At 40.7% G+C, this 15,935-nt stretch overlaps 1 protein-coding gene across 1 annotated transcript in view; it reads right to left on the bottom strand.

Annotated features, from left to right (window-relative positions):
• GFRA4 (GDNF family receptor alpha 4) overlaps positions 1–15,935 on the bottom strand; it is a 617,177-nt gene that overhangs the window by 600,008 nt on the left and 1,234 nt on the right. The gene's annotated exons all lie outside the window — the stretch shown is intronic.

Consider the following 15,935-nt stretch of genomic DNA (forward strand, 5'->3'; position numbering starts at 1 on the left):
ATTGTTAGCCTCGCAAATAAAGACAGTGACTGTGTAAGTAAAAAAAAAGGCTCAAAAGGCATAAAAACCCCAAATATCATTGATCTATAAAGAGCTTCCAGCAGAACGGCTCCCCCCCGCCCCCCCCACCCCCGTTCTGCACTCGGATTGTTAATTAATACGGGTGATAGACATCAAGACAATGAATTCATTTACATTCCAATCAGTGGCAATCGATGCGGCTCCTCAACGACCCAACGGCTGGAAGAAAATAGCGTTTTGACTTTTTTTTTTTAACATTAGTATGTTACATGGCGCTCATTAGACAAGCAAATCAACCTCCTCATTGCACAGAAAAGACGTGTAATGCCCTGTGGTCTCCTAGGGATGCAGAGAATATTTCTGATTTTGTATTAAATATTCACTATATTGTAGAAGGTGCTGTTACTCCAGAATACCGCAGATCAATCTATTCACAGTCACACTGACTCTGCAGCTCCTGCACCTCCCCATCACTGGACACTGTTATTATCAGCACTTTTGTTTTCAACTTCAGTAGTACATCCCAATCAGATTTAGGTTTTCTATCCCTATCTGTAATTATGAGCTGTTCGCCCTGACCTCCTATCCCTACGCTGTGAAAATGTAAAAATGGCTGCTGCTTTCCCTGCACTCAGCTTTTATAGTGGTTGTGATTGTCCCTCCTGATCTCTGCCCTCAGCTTTTATGGTGGCTGTGATTATCCCTACTGATCCCTGACCTCAGCTTTTATAGTGGCTGTGATTGTCCCTACTGATTTCTGCCCTCAGCTTTTATAGTGGCTTTGATTGTCCCTCCTGATCTCTGCCCTCAGCTTTTATAGTGGCTGTGATTGTCCCTCCTGATCTCTGCCCTCAGCTTTTATAGTGGCTGTGATTGTCCCTCCTGATCTCTGCCCTCAGCTTTTATAGTGGCTTTGATTGTCCCTCCTGATCCCTGCCCTCAGGTTTTATAGTGGCTGTGATTGTCCCTCCTGATCCATACCCTCAGCTTTTATAGTGGCTTTGATTGTCCCTCCTGATCCCTGCCCTCAGGTTTTATAGTGGTTGTGATTGTCCCTCCTAATCCCTGCCATCAGCTTTTATAGTGGCTATGATTGTCCCTCCTGATCCCTGCCCTCAGCTTTTATAGCGGCTGTGATTGTCCCTCCTGATCCATGCCCTTAGCTTTTATAGTGGCTGTGATTGTCCCTCCTGATCCCTGCCCTCGGCTTTTATAGTGGCTGTGATTGTCCCTCCTTATCCCTGACCTCAGCTTTTATAGTGGCTGTGATTGTCCTTCCTGATCCGTGCCCCCAGCTTTTATAGCGGCTGTGATTGTCTCTCCTGATCCGTGCCCTCAGCTTTTATAGTGGCTGTGATTGTCCCTCCTGATCCCTGTCCTCAGGTTTTATAGTGGTTGTGATTGTCCCTCCTAATCCCTGCCTTCAGCTTTTATAGTGGCTATGATTGTCCCTCCTGATCCTTGCCTTCAGCTTTTTTAGTGGCTGTGATTGACCCTCCTAATCCCTCCCTACAGCTTTTTATAGTGGCTGTGATTGTCCCTCCTGATCCTTGCCCTCAGCTTTTTATAGTGGCTGTGATTTTCCCTCCTAATCCCTGCCCTCAGCTTTTATAGTGGCTGTGATTGTCCCTCCTGATCCTTGCCCTCCAGCTTTTATAGTGGCTGTGATACACCCTCCTGATTGCCTGCGCAGGTCCATGTGATGCTATAGCTGCAAGGAATTATGGGAAAGCCTGAGTTGCCACACTTGACCTCATGTGAGCCCACCACTGCTTGGTAAAATCTGAGTGAAATGGCACTGGTTATTATTTTAAGAGATCTGTGCAAATCAGAATAGAAATTGTTCAAATCCACCAGGATCTGAGATTTTAATCTTCAAATCGTTTCACAACTGATCAATTCATTCATCTCTAATCAATATGGGATCCTTTGCGAGCAGTATTGGGCCCTCTTTGTTTTAACGGGAACCTGACAGCTTTTTCCTTTGTAAACCGTTGCCACCTTGTTAGTAGCCATTTTTTCCCCTCCTTCTCTACAAACCCTCTTTATAGCACTTCAGCATATCTTGAAAGAAAAAGTTTGACATTGATCTTATTTGACATTCACAACTGATCGATGGGATCATCTGTAATCAATATGAGATTTCTTGGGAGCAGTATTGGACCCTCTTCTTTTTAATGGGAACCTGACAGCTTTTTCCTTTGTAAACCGTTGCCACCATGTTAGTAGCCATTTTCCTCCCTCCATCTCTACAAGCCCTCTCTATAGCACTTCAGCATATCTTGGAAAAAAAGTTTGACATTGATCTTATTTGACATTCACAACTGATCGATGGGATCATCTGTAATCAATATGAGATTTCTTGGGAGCAGTATTGGGCCCTTTTCTTTTTAAAGGGAACCTGACATCAGGTTTTCCTTTGTAAACCATTGCCACCATGTTAGTAGCCATTTTTTCCCTCCTTCTCTACAAGCCATCTCTATAGCACTTCAGCATATCTTGAAAGAAAAAGTTTGACATTGATCTTATTTGACATTCACAACTGATTGATGGGATTATCTGTAATCAATATGAGATTTCTTGGGAGCAGTATTGGACCCTCTTCTTTTTAAAGGGAACCTGACATCAGATTTTTCCTTTGTAAACCGTTGCCACCATGTTAGTAGCCATTTTTTTCCCTCCTTCTCTACAAACCCTCTTTATAGCACTTCAGCATATCTTGAAAGAAAAAGTTTGACATTGATCTTATTTGACATTCACAACTGATCGATGGGATAATCTCTAATCAATATAAGATTTCTTGGGAGCAGTATTGGGCCCTCTTCTTTTTAAAGGGAACCTGACATCAGATTTTTCCTTTGTAAAACATTGCCACCATGTTAGTAGCCATTTTTTTCCCTCCTTCGTTACAAACCCTCTTTATAGCACTTCAGCATATCTTGAAAGAAAAAGTTTGACATTGATCTTATTTGACATTCACAACTGATCGATGGGATAATCTCTAATCAATATGAGATTTCTTGGGAGCAGTATTGGGCCCTCTTCTTTTTAAAGGGAACCTGACATCAGATTTTTCCTTTGTAAACCATTGCCACCATGTTAGTAGCCATTTTTTCCCTCCTTCTCTACAAGCCCTCTCTATAGCACTTCAGCATACCTTGAAAAAAAAATATTATAGTACAGTAATGAGCACTAAGCAGTCCAAAAGGGGAATAGATGAAAATCCAGCAGGAAAGCTACCTATACGAATGAATACTGACATCAGGAACAATAGAAAGTCAGGGAACCTTCTGCACAGCCACACACTGTGACCTTCTATGGCCAGAAACCACACGACTGTCACCCGTGACACCCTCTCAAGCCATGTGGTCCATTCACAGTAATAACAGTAGATGAGCGCATTACTAATTGTGCAATTTCTTAATCTCCGAGCAGTTTCTAGGTGGAGGAATTGTCAATTCTTGAAGTTCGTCTGCACTGTATTTCTATAATGGGAAAAAAAGGGAAGGAAATCTAGGGCATAAAGCTTATTATAAAGGCTTTACGTTACGTGCGATGGGTCAAAAGTGCAGAAGTTGCAGAGAAAGCGTCGATATTTCCAGTATTTCGCAGGCAGGGACATGTTTTTACAGCACAGCGTCTCCAGATCCCGTGGTAATAGACCCTCTACATCAAGGATGACAAGTGGACTGGCTAATTTATATTTTCCTATAAGGATTCATGGAGAGCACCAAGCCCAAACGTGCGGCATGATAACCTCCGAGACGCTGAATATTCATGGTAAACACTGGCTTCCTGTAAGTTCGGAGTGCGATTCCCCTGATATTCTGCCTCTTCTACTAATTTTCCTTCCTTGAATAATCGTGTTCTGGTGAAAGGAGACAATGTAGAGAGTAAATGAAGAAATATGTGTTCTCGAGAACACAGAATTCGGAATCGCAACGCTTATATTTACAATATTCGGAATAAAAAGACCAAAAATAATGGACGACCATCTTCACTTATCTCTGAGGGCCACTGGTTCTGGATTCTTATAGGCAATGCTCCATGGGAAATAAATGCAAATTAGCCCTCCTGTAGAAGGAAGGAAACGGTCCCTCTAGAGCCACCTGTAAAGTCCCCGAAACAGCTGTCTACAGATGGATTTATGCATTGGTTAATATTTCCAGACGTGAGAGCTACATCGAAAGCCTCCTTTGTCCTGATGAGAACTCAGAAGCAGCTGCTATGGAAGGGTTTATGGTTTGGTTAACAAACAAAGAATAACAGTATCCATGAGAGGAGCTACATCAAAGACCCCCAAAATCCCGACGAGATTCCCGAAACAGCTGTCTACGGTTGCATTTGGAAGAAGGTGCTCTGGTCAGATGAAACCAAAATCGAACTATTTGGACACATATGTTTGGCATAAAAGCAACACAGCTCATCACCCTGAACACACCATCCCCACTGTCATACATGGTGGTGGCAGCATCATGATCTGGGCCTGCTCTTCTTCAGTATGGACAGGGAAGATGGTTAAAATTGATGGGAAGATGGATGGAGCCAAATACAGTACCATTCTTGAAGAAAACCTGTTGAAGTCTACAAAAGACCTGAGACTGGGGCAAAGAGACAAAACATAAAGCAAAATCTACAATGGAATGGTTCACAAATAAACATATCCAGGTGTTAGAATGGCCAAGTCACAGTCCAGACCTGAACCTAATCGAGAACCTGTGGAAAGAGCTGAAAACTGCTGTTCACAAACGCCTCCATCCAACCTCACACAGCTCCAGCTGTTTACAAAGGAAGAATGGGCGAGAATTTCAGTCTCTCCATGTGCAAAACTGATAGACACATACCGCAAGAGACTGCAGCTGTAATCGCAGCAAAAGGTGGCGCTACAAAGTATTCACTTAAAGGGTATGAATAATATTGCACACCCCAATTTTCAGTTATTTATTTTTTAAAAAAGTAAAAAATAAGCAATAAATTTTGTTCATCTTCACAATTGTGTCCACTTGTTGTTGATTCTTCACCAGAACATTAACATTTTTATCTTTATATTTGAAGCCTGAAATGTGGGAAAAAGTTGAAAAATTCAAAGGGGCTGAATACTTTCGCAAGGCACTGTATATACTCAAGCTGAATCTCTTTAAAGGGTCTCTATCAGAACAAAATGACTGTTCAAACCAAGCACATGTGCTCCAAACACCCTTCTCATGGATGAACACTTCAGCACAACTTCCCACCTACTTGTTTTCCATCTATCTCTACCCTCCTCTTCATGGATTGACAGGTCTGGCTTTAAAAACTGCTTTGATCTGATTGATCACTCCACTTGTGTTTGGTTTGGACAGTCATTTTCTGTTGACACACTCCCTTTAATAAGAACCAGTACCACACAGAAATTGCACTACATTTTCTAAATCAATGCCCTTTCCCATACTAATGAGGTGCAAGTAACTTGAAAAAAATTGAACTGACGAGGAGCAAGTAACCTGAAAAAAGTTGTACTGATGAGGAGCAAGTAACCTGAAAAAAGTTGTACTGATGAGGAGCAAGTAACCTGAAAAAAGTTGTACTGATGAGGAGCAAGTAACCTGAAAAAAGTTGTACTGATGAGGAGCAAGTAACCTGAAAAAAGTTGTACTGATGAGAAGCAAGTAACCTGAAAAAAGTTGTACTGATGAGGAGCAAGTAACCTGAAAAACGTTGTACTGATGAGGAGCAAGTAACCTGAAAAAAAGTTGAACAGATGAGGAGCAAGTGACCCGAAAAAACTTGTACTGATGAGGAGCAAGTAACCTGAAAAAAGTTGTACTGATGAGGAGCAAGTAACCTGAAAAAAGTTGTACTGATGAGGAGCAAGTAACCTGAAAAAAATTGGACTCATGAGGAGCAAGTAACCTGAAAAAAGTTGCACTGATGAGGAGCAAGTGACCTGAAAAAAGTTGTACTAATGAGGTGCAAGTAACGTGAAAAAAGTTGAACTGACGAGGAGCAAGTTACCGAAAAAAGTTGTACTGATGAGGAGCAAGTTACCTGAAAAAAATTGTACAGATGAAGACAGTAACCTGAAAAACCTTGAACTGTTGAAGAGGAAGTAAACTGAAAAACGTTTTAATGATGATGAGCAAGTAACCTGAAAAAAGTTGTACTGATGGGGAGCAAGTAACCTGAAAAAAGTTGTACTGATGAGGAGCAAGTAACCTGAAAAAAGTTGTACTGATGAGGAGCAAGTAACCTGAAAAAAGTTGTACTGATGGGGAGCAAGTAACCTGAAAAAAGTTGTACTGATGAGGAGCAAGTAACCTGAAAAAAGTTGTACTGATGAGGAGCAAGTAACCTGAAAAAAGTTGTAATGATGAGGAGCAAGTAACCTGAAAAAAGTTGTACTGATGAGGATCAAGTAACCTGAAAAAAGTTGTACTGATGGGGAGCAAGTAACCTGAAAAAAGTTGTACTGATGGGGAGCAAGTAACCTGAAAAAAGTAGTACTGATGAGGAGCAAGTAACCTGAAAAAAGTTGTACTGATGGGGAGCAAGTAACCTGAAAAAAGTTGTAATGATGAGGAGCAAGTAACCTGAAAAAAGTTGTACTGATGAGGATCAAGTAACCTGAAAAAAGTTGTACTGATGGGGAGCAAGTAACCTGAAAAAAGTTGTACTGATGAGGAGCAAGTAACCTGAAAACGTTTTACTGATGAGGAGCAAGTAACCTTAAAAAAGTAGTACTGATGAGGAGCAAGTGACCTGAAAAAAGTTGTACTGATGAGGAGCAAGTAACCTGAAAAAAAGTTGTACTGATGAGGAGCAAGTAACCTGAAAAACGTTTTACTGATGAGAAGCAAGTGACCTGAAAAAACTTGTACTGATGAGGAGCAAGTAACCTGAAAAAAGTTGCAGTGATGAGGAGCAAGTAACCTGAAAAACATTGAACTGATGAGGAGCAAGTTACCTGAAAAAAAGTTGAACAGATGAGGAGCAAGTGACCCGAAAAAAAGATGTACTGATGAGGAGCAAGTGACCTGAATTTTTTTTTTTAGTGATGAGGCGACAGTAACCTGGAAAACGTTGCACTGATGAGGAGCAAGTAACCTGAAAAAGTTTTACTGATGAGGGGCAAGTAACCTGAGCAAAGTTGGACTGATGAGGAGCAAGTAACCTTAAAAAAGTTGAACTGATTAAGGGCAAGTAACTTGCAAAATGCTGAATTGATAAGATGTAAGTAACCTGAGATAAGTTGAACAGATGAGGAGCAAGTGACCTGAAAAAAAGATGTACTGATGAGGAGCAAGTGACCTGAAAAAAGTTGAACTGATGAGCAAAAACATAATAAAGAAATTAAAATAATAAATAAAATATCAACACATAATATAAGAGTAAAAAGTAAAAAATAATAACAAAAATATAATAATAATAGACTGAAAATAATACTACTACTACTACTACTACTACTACTACTACTACTACTACTACTAATAATAATAATAATAATAATAATAATAATAATAATATAAAGTGGAACATATAAAATAAATAAATAATACTAAAAGTATAAATAATAATAATAATAATAATAATAATAATGTATGAAATTTGAGCTAATTCATGCTTTTTTTGCATTGCTATCTCATGATAAAATATTGATGGTGTTGACACCATTTCCCAGCACTGGCTCACAGGGGCCATATACGTTCTGTATCTATTTCCAAAACCTCCGAATTCCCTGTAACAGGACGCTGCCAATATCTGATCCATTTGTGAATGTTTTAGGAGGCCGCGCTTAGAATTCACGGTCACGGGTCTGCACTATATCTGTCACATAGAGGGAACACATCCATGCTCTGAGACGATCTCCTGAATCGTAAACTGCCTAAATCTTAAAAATAAATAAATAAAATAATAAATAATACATAACATATATATATATTTCTTTGGCCGCTATATGAATATACAGGGCAGAGAATATATAATTTATTAGGCTGCAGTCGTAAGCCGACGCTTCCCAAGTCTTCATAGCTGGAAGGCGGTAATGATAGTCACTAATGTCCGTGAGTGAGTGTCCACAGGAAAGGTCGAAGGTGCTTTTAAGCTCTATTAAATTTTTTATGTCCACCCAGATGGTCAGGGTAGGAAGTAATAAATTCTGATTGATTGGGCATGTTATAGTCAGGACGTGAGGGATGAGAAGCCACCATGGAGGGTTCCAGGTCACTTGAAGTCATTTATTTTGACTGTTCTGAATGCTACGATTTCTTAGAAAGCTCAGACATTGGGAAGAAATTAAGCCCAAGATATGGATTTGGTTCAACGTTCTAGTAGGCAAGTTCTAAACTTAGACCTTGTGTCATGGGAAGGGACATCACAAGTGTCAATGATGAGTCGCATATTATATAGTCATGTTGAGTCAATATCGAGTCTATGAATTCACATGGAACCATACGAGGATAAGGCACAACAAGCCTTGTAGGCTCAACATATCAGAAAGCTAAGCCTTAGAGGACTAAGTCTATATTTTCACTGCCTATAATGTCCATGCATCTCCCTCCGATACCCTAACCCAACCCTGATGAGATCACCATGTCCTACCATGTCCCACAACTATTAGCTTCTGCAGTCCATGTAGGCCCTTCATGTTCTCAATCCACCCTTGGGACTGAGGACATGAAGGGCCTACATGGACTGCAGAACGTGAAGGGCCTACAATTTAAGTTACCCTAAGTAAGTATTACACAGGCCAGTTCTGCCACTGCTATGGCACCTCGAGAGAATGGTGATCAGCAAAGAACTGGGTACGTTGGAGAAATTACCGCTCCAGTTACGCCAAGCTGTTAGGGTAACTTGAATGAAGAATAAAGGTGTCCAAACATTATGCCACTGCACACCATAGTCCTGAGAGTAGGTCCGATATGATATTCCCTTAAACAGGACTCTTCATGGTGGTCTGCAGACCAACCTCCGGCTATCATTGCCTCCAGAACAATAGTTGGTCTCATCACTAAATAGGACAGACCTCCACTCCAGCCTCCATTACTGTCTTGCTGTGCACAATGATGGCGTCTGAGAGCCATGACGTGAGGTCGATGAACACCTGTATCTGGACGTCTGGCTCATAGCCCAATGTCTTGCAAACACTTTGCAGAACTTGCAGGACAAAATGGATCAATCATGGCGTTAGTTGTCCGGCCATGTCTCCAAACTGTCCAAGGAGCCATTTTTCATGACTACAATGCCAAGCCACATGTTCCTCCTGCTACTATGAGCAGCCTACATGACGTAAACGTGATCTCTTGAAATGCATCGTCTCCAATCGAGCAGATCTCTACATCACTGGTCAGTAATTACAAAGGAGCTGCCAGAAGTGAATCTTGATGATTTGCCAAAGTGCAATCAGCGGCTGAACCTTCACGAGGCAACCACTAATAACCTCATACTCCACACTGAACAAATCAAGATGTTTTGTAATTTCTATTTCCATTTATCGTTATTAGGATTTCAGTAACATCTCCATCTATCCTGTGATCTCCATACGTCCATGACAATTTATTCTTGGTGTTACAATTACACCACTAACGAGACTATCTATCTAGCTATCTATCTATCCATCCAAACTTCCATCCATCCATCCACCCACCCACCCACCCACCCACCCACCCATCCAAACTTCCATCCATCCACCCACCCACCCATCCATCCATCCATCCATCCATCCACCCACCCATCCATCCATCCATCCATCCATCCATCCACCCACCCATCCATCCATCCATAGGCAGACAAACCACATTGACCCAGTAGGTTGAGGAGAGCACTGGAAGCTTGAAAGAGATTTCCACTACTTTTCCATTGATGGCCTATTCTTAAGGTGGCTTTACATGCTGCGTTCTCGTTAGTTGTGCGACACGCCCAGGTCGTGTGTACGACTTGTCCACATCGCTGTTTGGCTATTTTCAGGTCGTTACCTAGCGGTCACACGGAACGTCCCCGTGCTACCTCACCAACGACACCATATCGTCCCACGATCTTGTGAAGCTCCTAGCTTGTCGTGTGGTCAGCGTCACACAACATACATTCCAACAATGCCATCCCCGACCGTCTTTGCAATTGATGCATCCACCTCCGCAAGTGATATATGATAAGGCAGAATTTGGATATGCACGCACGCCCGCATCGTTGATGACGCACGCATCAGCGATATTATTTGTCGTTACATGAGTGTCATACGTATCGATATGCACATTAACATGATCAATCGCCGACTTTCGGCAACAACTTCCAGCGATAATTGGGAAGGGAACCCCATGTCAACGGTTAACGATTTTGAACGTTTTTGCGACGATTTGAAATCGCTCATAGGTGTCACACGCAACGACGACGCTAAAGATGCCTCACAAATTCCGTGACCCCAACGACATCGCTTAAGCAATATCGTAGTGTGTAAAGCCACCGTTAGAATAGGTAATCAATGGTTGATTGGGTCCGACACCCCACATCCCCGTTGATTAGTTGTTCTTGATCCTAACAGTGGGAGCAGGAAGCCGGAAATGCTCAGTTCCCGGAGCTGCCCCTTCTTCTGGTCCAGGCCACGGCCGGGTACTGCACATTCACCTCGTATTCAGATCAATAGGAGCCAGTGTGAAGAACCCAACTGCGGCCGCTATCGGAAGACAGGGCAGCTCCGGAACTGAGCATTTCAGCCACCAGTTGCTCGTGGCATCACAGAAAACAGCTGATCATCTGGGGTACCGGATGTTGGACCTGATCAGACATTGATGAGCTATCCTAAGGATGCTACTGGTGGCACCGACAAGTGCTGATCGGCTGGGGTACCGGATGTTGGACCTGATCAGACATTGATGAGCTATCCTAAGGATGCTACTGGTGGCACCGACAAGTGCTGATCGGCTGGGGTACCGGATGCTGGACCTGATCAGACATTGATGAGCTATCCTAAGGATGCTACTGGTGGCACCAACAAGTGCTGATCGGCTGGGGTACCGGATGTTGGACCTGATCAGACATTGATGAGCTATCCTAAGGATGCTACTGGCGGCACCGACAAGTGCTGATCGGCTGGGGTACCGGATGTTGGACCCCATCAGACATTGATGAGCTATCCTAAGGATGCTACTGGCGGCACCAAGAACGTCTGATCGATTGTGGTACCGGATGCTGGATCTGATCAGACATTGATGACCTGTCCTAAGGATGCTGCTGGCGGCACCAAGAACGTCTGATCGATTGTGGTACCGGATGCTGGATCTGATCAGACATTGATGACCTATCCTAAGGATGCTGCTGGCGGCACCGAGAACGGCTGATTGGCTGAGGTGCCGGATGTTGGACCCTATCAGACAATGATGACCTATCCTGGGGATAGGCCATCAATGTAAATGGACAACCCCTTTAAGGCAACTTCCTCTTGTTTATTACATTGTATGTAAAGAGCTCAGCCCAAAATATCCTGGACTCTTCTTGCTCCGAGGTCTCCGGTGTCCGCACAGTACATGTATCTATCATCAGACATAGTTGCATTAGGTTGGCAGAACCACTATCCCCTTAATAATCTCTCTCTCGATCTCCTAGAATCAGAAACTTTCTTGCAGCCGAGACTCTGAGCCTCTTGTGAGCGCAGAACAGCGAAGGCTCATAGACACAAAGAAGGATTATTCGCAGGAATCTACTGTCTCCTACAGGCCGCGCCGCCTCTGCCATTTACAGGTGCAGAAAACATCAGCTCGGCGGCTGCAGAACCAGTCTATGGGCATCAGTCTGGATACCAACACATGAGCTCAGCACCAGCAACTGCAGGGTTAACCAAAATAACTCTTTATATTCCACTAAATCTTTTATAAATTGCTAATTAAACTAATAAACTTGTATAAGAACCCCCAGAAACCAGAATCATTATTGATGTTAATTTTATTATATATTTTTATTGTTTCTTTTTATTATTTTTTGCTCTATTTTTTGTTTATTTCATTCCCTTTTTTAATTTTTTTTTATATTATAATTTTTTTCTTTATTTTATTCTTTTTTTATGTTTCTTTCTATATATTATTATTTATCGCTCTTTTTTATTTTATTTATTATATTTTTCTTTTTATATATTATTATTTCTCGCTCTATTATTTTTTTTAATTTTATTCTTTTTTATGTTTCTTTCTATATATTATTATTTCTCGCTCTATTATTTTTTTATTTTATTATTTTTTATCACATTATTTCTTTTTTTTATATTATTTCTTGTTCTATTATATATTTTTATTTTATCCTTTTTTATTATATATTTTTCTTTTTTTTATAATATTTTTTGCTCTATTATATTTTCTAGTTTATTTTATCCTTTTTTACTATTTTTTTTTCTTTTTATATATTATTATTTCTCGCTCTATTATTTTTCTTATTTTATTATTTATCACATTATTTCTCTTTTTATATTATTATTTCTTGTTCTATTATGTATTTTTTATTTTATAATTTTGTATTATATATTTTTTTCTATTATTATTTTTTGCTCTATTATATTTTCTGGTTTATTTTATCCTTTTTTTACTATATTTTTTTCTTTTTATACATTTTCTCGCTCTGTTATTTTTCTTATTTATTATTTTTTATTACATTATTTCTTTTTTTTATATTATTATTTCTTGTTCTCTCATACATTTTTTATTTTATCCTTTTTTATTATAGATTTGTCTTTTTTTATATTATTTTTTGCTCTATTATATTTTTTGGTTTATTTTATCCTTTTTTTATTATATTTTTTCTTTTTATATATTACTATTTCTCGCTCTATTATTTTTCTTATTTTATTATTTTTATCACATTATTTCTTTTTTTATATTATTATTTCTTGTTTTATTATATATTTTATCCTTTTTTATTATATATTTTTTCCTATTTTTATTTTTTGCTCTATTATATTTTCTGGTTTATTTTCTTTTTTTTATTATTGTTTTTCTTTTTTTATATTATTATTTCTTGTTCTATTATCCTTTTTTATTATAGATTTTTTCCTATTATTATTTTTTGCTCTATTATATTTTCTGGTTTATTTTACTTTTTTATTATAGTTTTTTTATATTTTATTATTTTTTTATTACATTTTTTTCTTTTTTTATATTATTTCTTGCTCTATTATATTTGTTTGTTTTATTATTTTTTATTACATTTGTTTCTTTTTTTACATTATTATTTCTTGCACTATTACATCTTTTGTTTGTTTTATCCTTTTATCCTTTTTTTTATAATATTTTTTCTTTAAATAATTTTTTATTTTTTTCATTTTTTTATTGCCCCCCCCCCCAAAAAAAAAATAATATAAAAAATTAAAAAATAAATCCTGTTTTTTTTGCCCAGGGAGCTGTGAGTTTCACTATCCAGCCCCATTAATTATGGGATTAATTATGGGATTATCCTCATCTCAGACCTTATCCCCCGATCACACAATAAAGATATAAACGACTTAATCTGGCCAATAATAAATCCAATTTAAATCTGCGCCAATTCCAGGCGCGCTCGTACTGGGAGCGACTAATCCCAGTTCACAAAACGTCTGAAGGGTCCATGCCCCCTTTTCTATCACTATAATTCAGGAGGGGGCCGCACACTTCGGAGACGCTCCTCATTTCTCCCTAATAGTCATTTCTTTACTAAAAAAAAAAAAATAGCTGTTAAATAGATTGTGAATTTGCAATGTGTTGGTTGAGTAACCTCATCTTGTGGAAAAATGATTATACAGCAATGTGGAGGGAGAGAGAAGAGGAGGGGAGGGGGGAAAAGGGGAAGATTTACAGCTCGGAGCGAACGAAAGGGGGTTCAGCCTGTAGAGGATCGGGGAGGGGGGAGCTCCCTGCAAAAGAAATGATTGGCTGCTGTCAGCCAGTGTCCATGATGATGGAGGGGATGCAGCAGAGCTGAGTTTGGCAGCTGCTGTTCCTTTGCTTTGGATCTTTTTTTCTACAGGCAAAAGACTATTCCAAAGGTTCCATTGTATAATGATATTATCTAATACAGGGAGGATACATTGTATCGGCAGAAGCTGGTAATACACATGTGAGCAGAGGACCTGGATGAATTAGATAGATCTGCCTGGAGCAAATTGCAGGAAAGGTGCAGCTCCATCCTGACAGTGTGCACTGGATCATACACACACAGGTCCATCCTGACTGTGTGCACTGGATCATACACACACAGGTCCATCCTGACAGTGTGCACTGGATCATACACACACAGGTCCATCCTGACAGTGTGCACTGGATCATACACACACAGGTCCATCCTGACAGTGTGCACTGGATCATACACACACAGGTCCATCCTGACAGTGTGCACTGGATCATACACACACAGGTCCATCCTGACTGTGTGCACTGGATCATACACACACAGGTCCATCCTGACAGTGTGCACTGGATCATACACACACAGGTCCATCCTGACAGTGTGCACTGGATCATACACACACAGGTCCATCCTGACTGTGTGCACTGGATCATACACACACAGGTCCATCCTGACAGTGTGCACTGGATCATACACACACAGGTCCATCCTGACTGTGTGCACTGGATCATACACACACAGGTCCATCCTGACTGTGTGCACTGGATCATACACACAGAGGTCCATCCTGACAGTGTGCACTGGATCATACACACACAGGTCCATCCTGACAGTGTGCACTGGATCACACACACACAGGTCCATCCTGACTGTGTGCACTGGATCATACACACACAGGTCCATCCTGACTGTGTGCAATGGATCATACACACACAGGTCCATCCTGACAGTGTGCACTGGATCATACACACACAGGTCCATCCTGACAGTGTGCACTGGATCATACACACACAGGTCCATCCTGACAGTGTGCACTGGATCATACACACACAGGTCCATCCTGACTGTGTGCACTGGATCATACACACACAGGTCCATACTGACTGTGTGCACTGGATCATACACATAAAGGTCCATCCTGACTTTGTGCCCTGGCCCCTGGATTATAAACATACAGGTCCATCCTGACTTGTGTGCACTGAATTATACACATACAAGTCCATCTTGACTGTGTGCACTGGATTATACACACACAGGTCCATCCTGACTGTGTGCACTGGATTATACACACACAGGTCCATCCTGTGTGCACTGGATCATACACATACAAGTCCATTCTGACTGTGTGGACTGGAGCTTACACATACAGGTCCATGTTCACTGTGTGCCCTGGATTAGATACATACAGGTCGATCCTTACTGTGTGCACTGGATTAGACACATACCGGTCCATCCTGACTGTGTGCACTGGATCAGACACATACAGGTTAATTCTGACTGTGTGCACTGGACCATACACATACAGGTCCATCCTGACAGTGTGCACTGGATCATACACACACAGGTCCATCCTGACAGTGTGCACTGGATCATACACACACAGGTCCATCCTGACTGTGTGGACTGGATCATACACAAACAAGTCCATCCTGACTGTGTGGACTGGATCTTACAAATACAGGTCCATGTTAACTGTGTGCATTGGATTAGACACAGACAGGTCCATCCTGACTGTGGGCACTGGATCATACATATACAGGTCCATCCTGACTGTGTGCACTGGAACATACATATACAGGTCCATCCTGACTGTGCGCACTGGAACATACATATACAGGTCCATCTGACTGTGTGCACTGGAACATACACACACAGGTCCATCCTGACTGTGTGCACTGGAACATACACATATGCAGATGTAGCAGAACCGGATAAAGCTTCCACTGCTCTGCTCTACCAAACAACCGAATCAGCTCTACTACATTTCCACCTAATATTGCTAACTTGAAATAAATACAGTCATTTCTGTTAGGGGTTAACCCTCTGGTTTTTTTTAACCCTTCCAGTGCCACCCTGCC

The sequence above is a fragment of the Anomaloglossus baeobatrachus genome, chromosome 1 (assembly GCF_048569485.1).
Source record: "Anomaloglossus baeobatrachus isolate aAnoBae1 chromosome 1, aAnoBae1.hap1, whole genome shotgun sequence".
In the NCBI taxonomy this organism is placed as follows: Eukaryota; Metazoa; Chordata; class Amphibia; order Anura; family Aromobatidae; genus Anomaloglossus; species Anomaloglossus baeobatrachus.